General features: G+C 34.5%; 1 protein-coding gene across 1 annotated transcript in view; it reads right to left on the reverse strand.

The window, feature by feature from the left end:
• The window catches only part of LOC133518261 (neuroligin-1-like), an 86,171-nt gene that overhangs the window by 25,611 nt on the left and 44,382 nt on the right, over positions 1–16,178 (reverse strand). The gene's annotated exons all lie outside the window — the stretch shown is intronic.

Here is a 16,178-nt window from a genome sequence, read left to right on the forward strand (position 1 = left end):
AAAATTTAAAGGGGCATATGACTGTAAAACGTTGTACGAAAAGATAATTCGCAACTAGGGTCGTGGTCGTCGCTCTTGTTTTCAATCGACACGAGTTGCCTACTTTTCACACTTGTATTGTAATGTACTATTTTCTTTCAGCAGTTCAACTCGCCTTACCCTTTCAGTGGCAATACTCCCGGTGGAAAAATGTTTATATCTACATCTGATTTTATGGAACACAAACACGAAAACAACGCCGCACTTGTGAATGAAATTTGCAGTATTTCATGTAACCTGTGGCAAAATACGGCCCAACAAATCTTGACAAATTTTACTGTACGCCCCTTACAATTAGATTTATTTAAAATTAAAAGCGTTTTTCAACTGGATGAGCAACGTTAGATACCTCAGTGCAATTCCTTTCCACTACGAAATTCGAACAGATCTTAATTAGCTAAAATTTCAGGTATACCTATTTGTAATCTTCTATATAATTATCGCTCAAGTTTAGATATCTACTTGGTACTTGTATTTAATTAAGTTCCAGACAATTACATTACGAACATTTCAAGTAAGCTCTTCAAGTGGCCTCTGGCGACCAATGTGACTATTGTTAAGAATTCGACAATTAGGACATAAAAGTTTTATAATAAGTAGGTATTTTTATATAGAGATGCAACATTATTGACTAATACAAACGGGACTGAATAACCTATTAAGTTTTAAAATTTACCTCCGACGTTTCGAGGACTGCGTTGTCACCGTGATCTCGGAGAAGACTGGCTAAAGTTGATGCATTAAAATACATTTATTCATTATTTAACATTACAAACTCAATTCGTTACCGTGTAAAGCTTTAAAACCAAAAAAATATATCATATAATAGTTTACAATATATGGATTCAAATTTGAAATAGCCATATGCGGTGTGAAGATCCCTCCCTCTGGAAGTCAAATATTACGTGAAGATTTGTATTGGCATTTAAGACCGGACGGTTCCTTTTAACTCTCAGACGTATTCCGATTTCAATAACAGATTATGAATTAGATCTGGATTAATTATGGATCTGATCTGTCAGTGTCAAAAGTGACGACTATTCAACTAAAAACATGACTTTTGATACTAACAGATCAGATCCATAACTAATCCAGATCCCATTAATAACCTGTTATTAAAAACTGAATACTCCTGATAGTCTAGCTAGTTTATAAATTCTGCATTATTATTACGTATTTTTTCCAATCATAACGGAGCGGAGTAAAAGGTATGTACGTAATTAGACTACATAATTAATTTTCAGTAGGCCGGCTGCTCTCTTTTAAATTTGAACACGATATGCTATGCACAGGTGTCTAGAACATAGGTATTCATGAACGTTTCCGCATGCCTACCCTATTCAGTTGCGCAAGCGACTTACAAAGAGCCGGGACGGACATCAATCACAGCCATGACACGCAAGAGCTTTGTGATTGTCCCTCATTTCCCATCACAGACCTTGATGTCTCGTCAAAATATGAGTTTAATTTAATGATACAAGTACGGTTAAGAAAGAACTTTATTAAAATTTGTTTATTTCTACTTACCTTATTTTGTTAACATTGTGTAATCAAATCGCAAAAGAAATTTATCGTTTCCTTTTAATTGTCCACAAAAGACAAAAATACAGAATATAATATTTTCAAAATAATTATGTCAAGGTGTTGTTATTATAGCAATAAATATTCAGTGCAAACCTTTTTAATTAGTGCCATTAATTTGCATGTGAAAATGGTCGGCCTCTGTTGCGGACATTCGAAAGAATAAGCGGGGGACAGAAGTGGTCTCGAAATGTCTAAAATGAGGTCATTATGGAGGGCATTTCATCTTGAAAGGTTAGTAGTTTTATTGTTTTTAGGATTTTTAGCAATACCGCATCCTGTCATGTCAAACTCCCTGGTATCTACACTTTCTGTCTAAAATATGACAATTTAGTACCCAAAGATATTGAATTTGTACAACTTAAAATATGTAGGTACCTACTACCTTACTGCGTACCTACATGCCAAATAAAGAATGATCTCCCTAACAAATTAAGGTACTCCTTATTACTCAGTTTACTTTGTATGTACAGCTGAGTTCACACATATATGAGCAAATCCAAGGCTTCAAAAATAAATGAGCATAGAAAGGTACATATACATCTGAACAGATTCACCAATCAAAAATATGTACTCATATCACCTGTCATATTAATCTGAGCAAGTACCACAAAAGCAACTGAAAACTGATAAATATGTGTACAAATATTTTTCAAAATTATTTAATCAAGTGAAAGTAGACAAATACCTACGCAAAAGTGTTTTCAAATATTTATAAGCATGTAGTGGCACAAAAATATCTGTACTAACGTTTTACAATTTTATGTGAACACGTGTAAGTTCTACCTTTACCTTTCTATGCTCATTTATTTTTGAAGCCTTGGATTTGCTCATATATTTATGAACTCGACAGTACTACTTATGTACTTCGACCTTGAGTCGTATCATTAGACATCTCACGCGCACCAATAAATGCGAACACGATGCCTAATGAGACGACTGTGATTGTATATTTCGGGCACCAATAGAGCGTGAGCTATTCTCACTGTGGTAGGTAGATAGGTACGCACTCAGAAAGCTGGCAGGGCCAAATTTACTGTGTATTAATTGAACGCCGTGTAATATTTTTGTAATAAATCTCAGCTGTCAGTTTTGGAAAACATCAATCTGCGGTTAACATGTTAATCTTTTTAAGCGTGATCGAGCTGCGCGTGGCACCCACACGTCGCCTTGCTGGAGATAACGCGTTCTGCCGAGCTCGCGCCCGGCGCCAGCCGCGCTCTGTGATCGATCGCTTGCCCATTCAACCGCTTTGCATAAATGTTGCCGTCTTAAACTTCATTCACAACATTACCACCATTACATGCTCTAATGCTCAATACGCTGATATATTACACCGTAAGAACACGAAGTTAGTGTAGCGATTAAGTAACTCAGATCTCATTCTAATAATACAATGTGAACACCGACCCTCGACACATTTGATTGTGTGTTCCAATTTGTTAGGAAAGTTTGTGTCTCTTGCGAACGTGTAAAGTTGGATTAACTCTAGTACATTGTGACACGTGCAGAGCAGGTGCTGACAGAGTTAATTAATTTATGCTTACCCGGTGAAATTACATCGCGTATAAATATACTTTCGTCGTAATTGATAAATACCAAAAGAACTCATTATCTGACTTGAAGGTTTCATTACAAAAGCGCTACACGGTAAGCAATTAGATTAAAGCGTACAACAATTAATGCTAGAGGGTTGTTACAGATACTTGCTTAATTATATAGGTATAGGTTAGTATCAACCCTACTACAAGCGTCTGCAAGGTTGAGAAAACTGCTGAGCCGAGCGTTTGTTTTATGAACGTCTACGTAATAACAGAGGGAACGAGAGGAGTATTCTTCGAACATCTTTTCTTTATAATTATTAATTTATGTTATGTTAGTACTGTTTGTGCATCACTCACTTTTTTTTGTAATGAGTATAAATTGTAAGTTAAACCAGGCGTGGCTCACTCCGCGAGTTCGCCGTGCCGCTACAAGCACATGCGGCGGCCACATCAATTTTGGTGTCTAGCAGTGGTTGCTGCTCACCGCTACGGAACGGATATTTTTTGATACATTTTTATGTAAACAATTTTGATACATATTTGGCCGCTCCGATATAACTGATGGTTGTTTTATTCTAAGAAACCACGTTTTTAGTTTTAACCCCTGTTATATAGGTAACGTATATTGAAGTGCGATTTTAATTTTTTACCGAGTTGTTAGTAAATATTCGTACCTACAATTTAACAAAATCAGCCGTTGTAAATTTCAGTTTATTTCGTCTACACGGCATCGCCAGAATCATTTTTATCTTTAATAGATAGGATATTAGGTAAAGCTGTTTTATTAGGTAACCAACATGATCGCAGCATAGTGCGTTTATAACATTAAGGTTATGTCAGACGACTGTAGCAGTTTTGCAACCCGCATTGCTGTCACGATTGGGACATTAAATTCGTCACTCTTCAGTAACGCTTCATCAGCAATTATCGGTTTGTCACAATGACAAGATTAAAGTTCTAACTTTAGATCTCTAGAATTAAAATTATAATGATTTGCGACTATTTTTTACGATTTCAAATTAACAGATTGTACCCCTTGTACAATAACAGACTGAAAAATCCTCGCAGTTTGTCGGCACGAGGATGGGCGGAGCCGGTCAGTAAGAGACGCGCGTCGCGGGCCCGGACAAGTGGCGAATTGGCGTCATCAATCACAACTGCTGCCGCAAAGCTGTAATGGGCCGAGCTCGTCTTCTACCACGACACCCGATCAACTCCATACCCATTACGCTTGAGACATAACCAATTTACTGTAATCTAAATGGCTGATCACACTTTATTGCGGTTTTCGCTTAACCTTACTTAGTTAATGGTTTTAATTATGTCAAATGCCCCTGTTTTGATTTTTAACCCAAGTCTCTTATTTTTGACTGACACCTCTTCAGATCGTTACTCTTGATAAAGTAGTCAACGAGGTATCTGCCACATATTACAGAACTTTTTATACTTAATTAAAAAACTATCCCATTATAACGTCTTCTGTAACTTACTAAAAAGTGATATGTTATTTATTAAACTGTGTTATTTGTGCTAGTTTATTTTTACAGCCTTTACGGATTCGAACTTTAAAAAAACGTCAAAATTTCCTTTATAGGTAATTTTTGACGTACATATCATAAAGATCGAATCGGGCCGTTAGTATAGTTGCAAAAGCTTCAAAATGTCTGTGTCCTGATTTTTTTCCTTCTAGTCGATAAATAACGGACGCACGACCTTAATCCCCAGTGGGTAGTCTGAAGTGCGCTGAAAGTTAATCGTCGTGGAGAATGGCTTAGCATTCATGCTGGCTTAACGGCATCTATTGTGTTTTAGTACTTCACCAACGTATGGTTCGTTTTGTGTGACTTTAATTTGCGACTAAAACGTGTTGGCTCAATCTCGAAACAATAACTGCTCACATTGAGAAAACAAAGACTTGGGTACGTATTAAATATTTCATAAGAGGACAGAAATAGATACTTGAAACATTTGTTTTCTAAGAAATTTTACAAAGAAATGAGTTCATTTAAATTTTATAAATATTTATAGAGTTTGCTTTTAGACATTTCTCACACGGGTGACGACAATGCGACTTTGGTTAGTGATTTGCGTCGCTCATTGCGATGCAACCTTCACCACACGGGGCAAAGTATCTTTTGACGTGACCTACAGCGATATTCAGATTTTCCAATTTGCCTTTTGACATGACTCGCATTTCGGACGGAACAATAAACGTGGGCGATAATACTATCATATATATTGGATCATATAATATATTAAAACCATAAGAAATTGTACAATTTAAATAACGCTCCTAATCCCGCTGTAACACTGGCCGGCCTGCTTTGGGCACACGACCATCGATGTAATATACCCGATGGTATATTACATCGATGCACACGACTATCAATAATGGAGTCAAGTGATGATGTCAAACTACGCAATCACAAAATTAGTTCATCATAAGAATGATGCTTGATGACCTGCTGAACAAATTAAATATTTTTAATAGGTACCTATGCTATTAGGTACGACTACTACGGACAAATTTTATTTAAACAAGTGTAAAATTTATAGTTAATGCATACACTTGAGGGTGAAAATACGTCCCAGAGTATTTGCAATTCGAAGCACTTTCATTTCAACCCATCAGTATATTTGTGTCGCACATCGTATTTGGGTATGAACGATATATCATTAAGGCTTTCGAGAATCGATGTTGAAATGAACTGCAATTAATCAAAACCAAAATGTCAGGCCCATTGAGATAGTCTCTATTATAGCTCTAATAGATATATAGCGATGAAAGCTAGTGTTCAGTTAAGATAGACAGCATAGTGAAGATAATTGTTTATTAAAAATCGCATTAATAAACATATGCACGTGTCTTGTTGTTTCCGTTAATCATTTAGCGTATTGTTGCATAAAAGCTACGTGCATGCCAAGTCGCATGGTTTCTTCCAGATGGTGTACTTTTGAAATTAGTTTATAAAAGGATCCAAACTATTTGATTTTAAACTACCGACGTGTTTATAGCTTCTATAATTGGACCATCTGAAGATATTCAGATGTTTATGCACACTTAAGATACACCCGCATCTTGCATTGCAGATAGCTCAATGTATTCGCAACTTTACTGCCGCTGCTTTAATACATTGTAAGGACTAATTACTTAATGTTGTTCGTTTGGCCGCGCACAAGTTGACAGTTTTATCGCGTACTAAATTAAAATACCTACTTATTCCAAATTTTTAAACTTTGAGCAGTTAACCGAATTTAACCGTAAAAAACTCCTAATGAAATACGAGAACGGGTGCGGTGACACAGGTTTTCCGGTACTTGTCTCATAAAGGTGGAGAGCTCGAGCGATATCGGCTGTCTCCTCGAGTGGTCTGTAGGAAGAAATGTGGGGCTATTTGTGCTGGGCCTCTCGGCGCTCGAGCACCCTCGCCGCAGCCGGCGAACAAACTAGATTAACTTGCCGACCTCGCCTTCGTGCCCGACTCTTTGGCCCTCCGGTATTACACCGCGTTCAATATTTTATATTATAAATTAAACTGTGTCCATTTAAGGAACATATTACAACACATACATATAGCGTTGAAAGTATACATCCTGTATTGTATTCTCTATCGCAAGAAGTGTATAAATATAAACAATGGATTTCTATAGCTTATACTCCGATTTAAACTAAGCATTGCTGCAAATAAAGCCACTGAATATAAATTAAAATCTTTTTTAGGTACAGTGGCCAACAAATATATTGCAGCGGCCAAGATATTCACAAATATCTGAACAGAGGCTTTATTATTAAGACATTAAAATGCATGTCCTGAGATTTTGGAACACTTTGGCCGGTTGGATGGTGACTACCTAATTATTTAATTACATCTAATTTTATTGCTAATTACTTTAACAATTCAATATTAAAAAATAATATCATAACGAAATAAAAATCAAAATTTTCTCACAAGAATCACTCAATCATAAAACGCTTAAATTTACCTAAATATACTTTACTGCTATAATGGTCATTTTAGCTTAGTTCTCCTAATTCTCACGTAACACGAAATTCCAATTTAAAGACACAACATAAAATGTACTAGTGTAACTCTTAAGTATAAACTAGTGTGGGTGGACGTTACGTAACAATACGACAAATGTTAAAGCCAGAGAACGTAGTTTCGGAAACTTAAGTAGTGTGCGACTCTTCCCGGGTCGCTACGACAATATAGAAGCGGCCAGTAATGCCGGCAATACATATAAAATCAATTTACCAAATCCACACTCGTGGGCCCAACCCTTTCAAGTTTATGCACAAAATAACAAAACTGGGAATCAAATCATTTAAATAACTTATTTCCTGAATGCGTAAACGCAACAGCCTATTCTTACCTAAATGTTATAATTACATTGATCTATTTAAATATATACTCTAATACCTTATGGTTTCGTCAAAATTAAAAATTGGAAACATTTTAAATTGTTATCAATCTTCCATCCCCTAATTTAAAGGCGGGGGGGGGGGTTGATTTACTATAAATACTGAAATGTGTATTGTATTATTTATAACAGGGAGTACATATATCAATTTTAGTTACCTCTAGCATCAAAATTTGAGGAACGTTCATACAAATCTTCATCCCCTAGTTTAAGTCGTTGGGGAGTAAAAGTACCAAGCTTTAGATTTTTTTTGTTTGCGTATTAATACCAATTTACATACCAAATTTCAGCTTTCTAGGACTTCATGAACTGTCCCTAAGAGTTTTGATGATCATCAGTGAATAAGAAAGTCAGTAAGTCAGTGATGAAATTGAAGTTTCTTTAGATATCAATAAAATCTAAAGTATAACAACTATGTATTATATTTATTTTGTTTAATAGGTCCACTATTGATATTAAACAAAATAAATATATTACATAGTTCTTATACTTTACATCATATGCTGAGAATTTTGTTTATCTGGATAATCCAAACCCAAGTTATAAGGGTTAAAAAAAAGCGGCCAAGTGCGAGTCGGACTCGCCCATGAAGGGTTCCGTACCATTTATGACGTATTAAAAAAACTACTTACTAGATCTCATTCAAACCAATTTTCGGTGGAAGTTTGCATGGTAATGTACATCATATATTTTTTTTAGATTTTTCATTCTGTTATTTTAGAAGTTACAGGGGGGGGACACATTTTTTCACTTTGGAAGTGTCTCTCGCGCAAACTATTCAGTTTAAAAAAAAAAGATATTAGAAACCTCAATATCATTTTTAAAGACCTATCTATAGATACCCCACACGTATGGGTTTGATGAAAAAAGATTTTTTGAGTTTCAGTTCTAAGTATGGGAAACCCCCAAAATTTATTGTTTTTTTTCTATTTTTGTCTAAAAATCTTAATGCGGTTCATAGAATACATCTACTTACCAAGTTTGAACAGTATAGTTCTTATAGTTTCGGAAAAAAGTGGCTGTGACATAATCGGACAGACAAACGGACATGACGAATCTATAAGGGTTCCGTTCTTTGCCATTTGGCTACGGAACCCTAAAAACGACGACGCGCTTCGAGAAAAGGTCCCTTCGGCCGCGTACGCAACCAGAGCTTCGTAACCAGATGCGATCGAAAACTATTTCTGCCTTGTACAAAACCGGTTGTGATCAAAAACTAATTCCGTCTTACTAGTTATCAGTTACGATCGAACACTTTTCTTTGTTGTACGAAACCTTTCGACCGTTGATAAAGTCAGCTAAGATTATATTTATACACCTTGTTATACAGTTATATATCTAGTCAAAAATCAGAACACAAAAATTGTACCAGTTGATAATATTCAAATACTTTGTTGGCAAATACAATGTAACCTTGTTCCTTAAAAGACACTGGCTTAAGAGACATGGAGCACTGACATTCAGGATAAGAAATTATCATGAGTATCATGACAAAATATTTGAAAAAAAAACCTGTAGCTAGATGGCCCAGACATTGGTTTCGTATAAGAACGAGAAGTGTTCGATCGTAACTGGTTACGGGTAAGACGAAATTAGTTTTTGATCGCAACCGGTTTCGTAAAAGGCAGAAATAGTTTTCGATCGCATCTGGTTACGAAGCTCTGGTTGCGTACGCGGCCGAAGGGGAAAAGGTTTGGTAGTGCCCTTGCGCTTCACTTGGCTCATCTTGTCGGGGCACTACCGTGCCCCCAGATAAATATATATTATTATGTTAAGTAATATACTATACTTAAAGAGTTAATGCATTTAAAAAAATAATTGCGCATGGGTAGGTAAAAATATCGCCTTGGTAAACAGACAAAATTACAACAAAGTTTATAGGTATCTTTTAACATTTTGTGCGTTTCGCAAATTGTCTTATCTTTGAGTGACAGTCACGCCCAGTTTAACGTTTGGTCGCCGACCGTTCTCTTATTATTGCCGTTTTCTTAGAATTAATTGGATGCTGAAACAATCATCTTTGGAATGTGACAGATTTAAAAATGTTACTTGAAAATGCCGCCCAATTTCACTGCTTTTTATGGTCCCATATTGTAGACATTTTTTACAAAAAGTCATTCCTTCTTAGGACACAGATCTTAAGTGCTACTAAGATATTGCCTTTTGCTTGTTAAGTAAATAACCAACTTTTAAGTCCACTAATCTTAACGGACGGGCAACTACGGACATTAGACTGAGCATGGCCAATGATCTTGGCCAATTTTCATAAGTACCTATATTTGATTAGATCTCATTCAAACATATAAATATGCCATCTATGAAATAGTTGAATACGAATTTGATTTTTTTTTTTCTTGTTATAAAAAAAAATTGTGTAAGGATGAATAAATACAAGGAAATATGGCAAGGGTTGGCAATTGGCATCTTCCATATTATAATAATACACTTTCCTACAAAATTAAGTCTTATGCCTGGTACTTTTCGGTGCCTTTTATAACTTATCTACCCTGTACTTTGACGATCTGTCTGGCCTAGTGGGTAGTGACTCTGCCTGTCTGCACAACACAAGCCTTACTGAGCTTACCGTGGGACTCAGTCAATTTGTGTAATATTATTTTCCTATAATATTTATTTATTCATTACAACTTTAACAACTTTCAAATCAACCTAAAATGAAACTTTTACTCACAGTGTACATTAAATAATTAAGAGAGTAATTATTAAAATATTTTTTCTACTCGTTATTATTATTATTATTATTATTTATTGCATATTAATCATGTGGTACATAACAGGTATTACATTAGGGCAAGTTCACACATGAACCCTGTTAGGGCACAGCAAGTATATCTTAAACTACACTAAAACTAGGAGGTGCATGCACATATGTACATAAAATTAAAATACTTATGTTCAAGGCATAAAATTAAAAGATAACATTTGATATTTTATTATTATTTTAACTTAATAGTTGCCATTAATTTATTTATATTTATTTATTTTGTAAATACTCTCCCACAGAAACATTAACATTAATAAATTAGTATTATTTATATTAAATTAAAATTATTATTAACTATATTAAAAACATATTTAATATAATTTATTATTATTATACATAATTTTATTTGGGCAAAGATTCATCATTCAGGTACTCGTCTATGGAATAATAACATTTTTTGAGGAGCAAATTTTTTAGTTCCATTTTGAACACGTTGTCTTCTATTTCGTTAATTATTTTTTCGGGTAGTTTGTTTGCGATAAGAATGCATCGGTAGTAAGGGCCTTTTTTAAACATTTCTAATTTTGTTGGGGGTAGTTGTATTTCAATTTTATCATTTTTCCTTCTTTGCGAGTTAACTACTTTTATTGTGAAAAGATGCGAATTATTCCTAACAAAGAGTGCCGCTTCCAATATATATATGGAGGGCAACGTGAGAATATTTAATGCAGCGAAGTGCGGTCGACAACTATCTGGTATATGCGTGTTGGTAAGTATGCGAATACATTTCTTCTGCAACAGGAATAGTTGGTGGACATCAGTGCTGGCCCCCCACAGAATCACACCGTACTGGAGCCTTGCGTGCGCAAACGCAAAATATGCTGACAGAGCGGTTTCCAAGTCAGTGTTGACCTTTAGCACACTTAACGCATATATAAAGCTCGATAACTTTAATTTTATATTTTGAATATGTGATTTCCAGTTTAAACTTGTATCTATTTTAATTCCTAGTAATTTAAATTCATTTACTTCCTCTATAATTTCGTTTTTTGTTTGTAATGTCATTTGCAGTGGTTTTTTTTGGATAGGCCTGAATTGGATTATTTTAGTTTTCTTTAAATTTATTTCAAGATTGTGATCTGAAAGCCACTCCGTTATGGTTTCTGTGATTTGTGGCAAGCGTTCGTTACACTCGGTACTATCCGCGCAATTTAGTAGCAAGGAGACATCATCCGCAAACATCACACATTTGCATTCCATAATTTTTGGTAAATCGTTTATATATGCCAGAAATAGGACACATCCGATGTTGACTGTAATGTTGAATTAAGTTTTCGTGAATCAAACTATAGTTATGTACTTTCATGTATTTGTATGGGCTCCTAATTCAACTATAATATTCATTTTGATACGCTGTAGTTAACTATAAGGAATTTAACCAATCACACTCCCATAGATAAGACATAAACGGACAACTATTTCATGAGCATATTCATTCAACGCGCGTTTAGGTATTTTGTACTACATTTCTTTCTATTGAAATACTTAACAATTTTCTTTAATTATTTAGTGTTTATAGTAAAAAAATATATATTATTTTAGATGACTGGTAGAATAAGTGTTGTATGCAATGATGATATAAACAAGCTTTTCATTCTCGTACCTTACTTAGGCAACTAGGCAAGCTTCGTTGCCTAAGCATGGTACTCGACTGAAAAGCTCTCTATTATTCACGATTGTATAAAATACTAACAGTAGTGAATATTACAGATACGTTCAAATTAGTTGTAGGTATAAGACTAGTAATATAGTAAGCACACCAGCTTTTTCATGTTACAAAATGTATGCCTATACTGTACCCATTATACGTGTACATAACACTTGAAATGGGAATTTCGTACTTGAAAAGATAGTACTATTCCAACACATTGAATTTCCAGGCAATTGCTTCAAACGGCTTCCACTACTTTATAGTGCGTGCGAAACAAATTATTTTGGTATGCAGTACTTTTAATTTGTATTGTAGGCTGAAATGTACTTATGTTTATTTTTCATATCCGTAGAGTTTGTTTTGGTTAGTTTAAATAAAAAGCAATTAATTAGTAGATTGGTAATCAAGGGATGAAAGGCACTCATTTCCGTCTCGGACTAACTACCTCGACAGAAATAAGTACCTTTCACACGAGTTAAACACTTGACTTTTCATTTCGAAGACGAGGAAAGTAAAACACATGTGTATTTTAAAAAAAAGTTAAGTATAAACGTTTATAGTATTTCTTGAAGGTAATTAAGGTAAAATTATCGCGATTTATGGAATGAGGAGTTAAATATCAGAATGGAAATTGTACTACAAATCCATTTAATATCAAGTTTTTATTGGTTATCGTAATATAAAAGAAAAAACGTACTGGGAAATTAAAATTCTCTAATGCAGAAACGTATAATTTTCTGCACACTTTTTAGAATAACAACGACCCATTTTCAGAGCATGAGAAATTAAAAAATATAGCCTAGCAGTAAGAGCGTGCGACTTTCAATCCAGAGGTCGCGGGTTCTAACCCGGCTCGTACCAATGAGTTTTTCGGAACTTACGTACGATATAACTTTGATATTTACCCGCATGTAACACCTCTGGAGTTGCAGGCGTCCATAAGCTACTGCTTACCATCAGACGGGCCGTATGCTTGTTTGCCGTCGTCGTATAAAAAAATCTAAACTCAAAAAAATATATATAAATTGTTAAATTGTAATACCGAGAGAAACCTTTCTCAATATAAAATGCATGGCAAAAGCACAACTAGAAAATACTTCATTTCCCGCGATTTAATAATTGTCGTATTGGCCACATTCTACCTAACTAGACTTAGCGTTCACCGAATGGAAAAACAATTACTCTTCTTACAAGAGAACAATACGTCGAATGTAAGGAAACGTTCCTCCTAGTCCCGTGCCGGGCCATGGTTATCGATGTCTCAGCATGTTGGACGGTGTCATGCCATTTGTTTCACAAATTGCTCTCGTTACGAGCCGAACACCAAATGATAACGATGATGGCTTATTCTTAGTTCCGGTAATTTTAAAAGCTTAGTAATTTTTCATGATTAGCCAGTTGGCTGACGCTTAATTGCGACAAGTATATCATTTTTAGCCGGCCATTTTTAACAGGAGTTTTACATTTCATTGGAAAAGTCATCATGGGACCAGGTTTTGAAAGAGTCAATTGAATACTGGTTTTTATTTTTACGTAACAATACAGATGCCGTCGCCAGGATGACAATCGTTTTTTCGACAAACGCCAATCGAAAAGTAAAAATGTATCAGAATCACAAATGCGACGGAAGATAAGAAGCGAAGTTGGTAGTGATTTTGATAGCCCTGTGCAAGTATTATATTAAACGCTAAACTTCTATGAAATTATGACCTTTAAATAACACTTGAACAGTCTAGGTTATCAACTGCCAACTTAGCTTGGACTAACTCTAGATTTTTACTTCCATGTAAAATAGAAACTCGTACTCAACTTTATCTCAACAGAAATTAAATATATTAAAAACTGGTATTCACGGTAACATATATATTATGCTACCGTAAAAGCCAACATATAATTATGCTAGCGTAAAAACCCATTTAAGTGAAAACGCATATTCCATAGTTAAAACAAATTATCTGTATCGCCTTGGTGAAAACGCGTTTTCACTAGCTAAAATTAGTTTTCCGAAACGCCTTGGTGAAAACTAGTTTTAACTATAATTTCTAGATACCTAGTTTTTACTAATTGTTCAAATAATTACTTCAGTGAAAATAAAACAAAGAAAGTTTTGACTAGACCATGTACAGGCAGTTTCAGTTGTAGCGGATGAAACAATGCGCCAAAAGTATCTGGCATCCCAAACAACTTTTCCAACAATAGATAAATTTCTAAAATTAAAAGTATATATTTTACAGACTTAGTTGTTAATAGTATATTACATAAATCTCTTTTTGTTAAGCTGTTACAGAATGGTAGACACTTTTGAAGCGTTGTTTCCTCCGCTACTTTTGATGCTGACTGTACACATAACACAAAAAAAACAGCTTTTTTTAAAAAGTTAATTTTATAAAAACATTATGCATAATATACCTATCCAGTGAGGAAAACGGGTCACTAAATTTGTACGGAGAACCGGGCGTCCCCTTTCCTCTAGGTCTCTATATTTGCTCGTTCGTAACCCTTCTCCCCATCATTGTGAACTTATTAAATATTCCCATACCTAAAACCCTAAACCTAATATGACCCTAAAGACCCTAAAGTTACAAAGATTTACGCCTTAAAATCTGTACGTCTTTATTTGTAATATCAGATGGGTGTCATTTATAATTAAGGCTATTTTCTTTCTAATACCTAATTCATTTACGTTTCTACAAAAACAATCCAAACATTCTTTCGTTAATAAATCTTTTAAATCGGCTGAATTAGATGCTTATGAGCCCATTCCAGTATAATTGAAATAATAGATCAGCGACGCAAACAAGTGGCATTTTATGCTATACTAATGTAATCGTTGAACAAAGAACATCAATTAACTAGTATGTATTTTTTGTATTCAAAATATGTTCGCTTAAAAATCGACTAATGCATAGGACTCTAAGTACGTATATAACTCTCTACGTGTCAGTTATCCACTACTGAATTAATGAAGTAATGTGTAAATACTGTCATTAAATTCAACAATAACATTTTTATTGAGATTTGCGTTTAAAAATATCTCATTCATGTGACTGTAATAATACAGTCATTGTTAGAAGGTGTACAATTACGCTTTTAATTACGAATTATAAATGAGAACCGCATAATAAAACAGATTACAATGTACGTTTTCAACTTTTCATCTGTAAGTGCTCACTTACTAATTACTATAGGCATAGTAATGTGTCACAAGGAGGCAATATAACATATTTACGGCGAGGCGACATTGAATCCAAATAAACAAAGCGAAGGATTTTATAATAGAGTCCCGAGAGTAGCGAGAGTAGTCCAAACTGCGACTAATATTAAAAATATTAGTCGCAGTTTGGACGCGTTTGTGTAGACATTTTTACGAATGGTTACCATAATTTAATATCCAAATAATATAAAAACGGATACTAAAATTCCAAGTGATTAAAATAACAGTAGGTACAACTGAAACTTACATCGTTGGGAAATTGTTTAAATCCTATAAATATTCAGTCAAAATAGGTACGGTTATTCAACAAATTCGAAATTGTATAACTTCAATCGCAATAATGTTTGCAAGCCGCGCAGAGCCGTTTAAATCGGCTTCCAAATAAGCTCAAAGTGAATAAAGGTAAAATTGCATACAAATTAAACTCGTTTATTATTCTTGCTTTCCACTTCCAGGGCAATAAAAACTCAGTTAATATGTGAAATGGAAACATGTTGTCTTATAAGATCACAAACCTTGCGTTGTCATGTGACCACTTTATTAATGTTCTATGACTAAGCACAAGTAAGGACTATTATAATATTATATATCGGTAGTAAGTTTTTATCTGAGAAACAAAAACATTTACACATTTACATGCATCTACAAATAAGGTACCTATAAATAAGTTTCAGTTTTTGCTAGCCAATTATGTATTATTTAGTACCCGGATCATTTACACATATAAGCATTGCCAACACGAATATTTTCTGTATACCACCGGGGATAGTTCAAGTTAGATACATTAAGTATAATACAAAATTTGTCATGAACACTGTGTGACGAATAAAGGTTTAGTCGAGCTTCCAAGACTGAAGCAAAGTTATCCTCCTAACTAAGGAAGCATTGCTTTTACCTTGAAGATTATAACTTTAGCCATGAAAGCTAAGTATTCTTGCAACTAAA

This window comes from Cydia pomonella, chromosome 5, assembly GCF_033807575.1.
Source record: "Cydia pomonella isolate Wapato2018A chromosome 5, ilCydPomo1, whole genome shotgun sequence".
In the NCBI taxonomy this organism is placed as follows: Eukaryota; Metazoa; Arthropoda; class Insecta; order Lepidoptera; family Tortricidae; genus Cydia; species Cydia pomonella.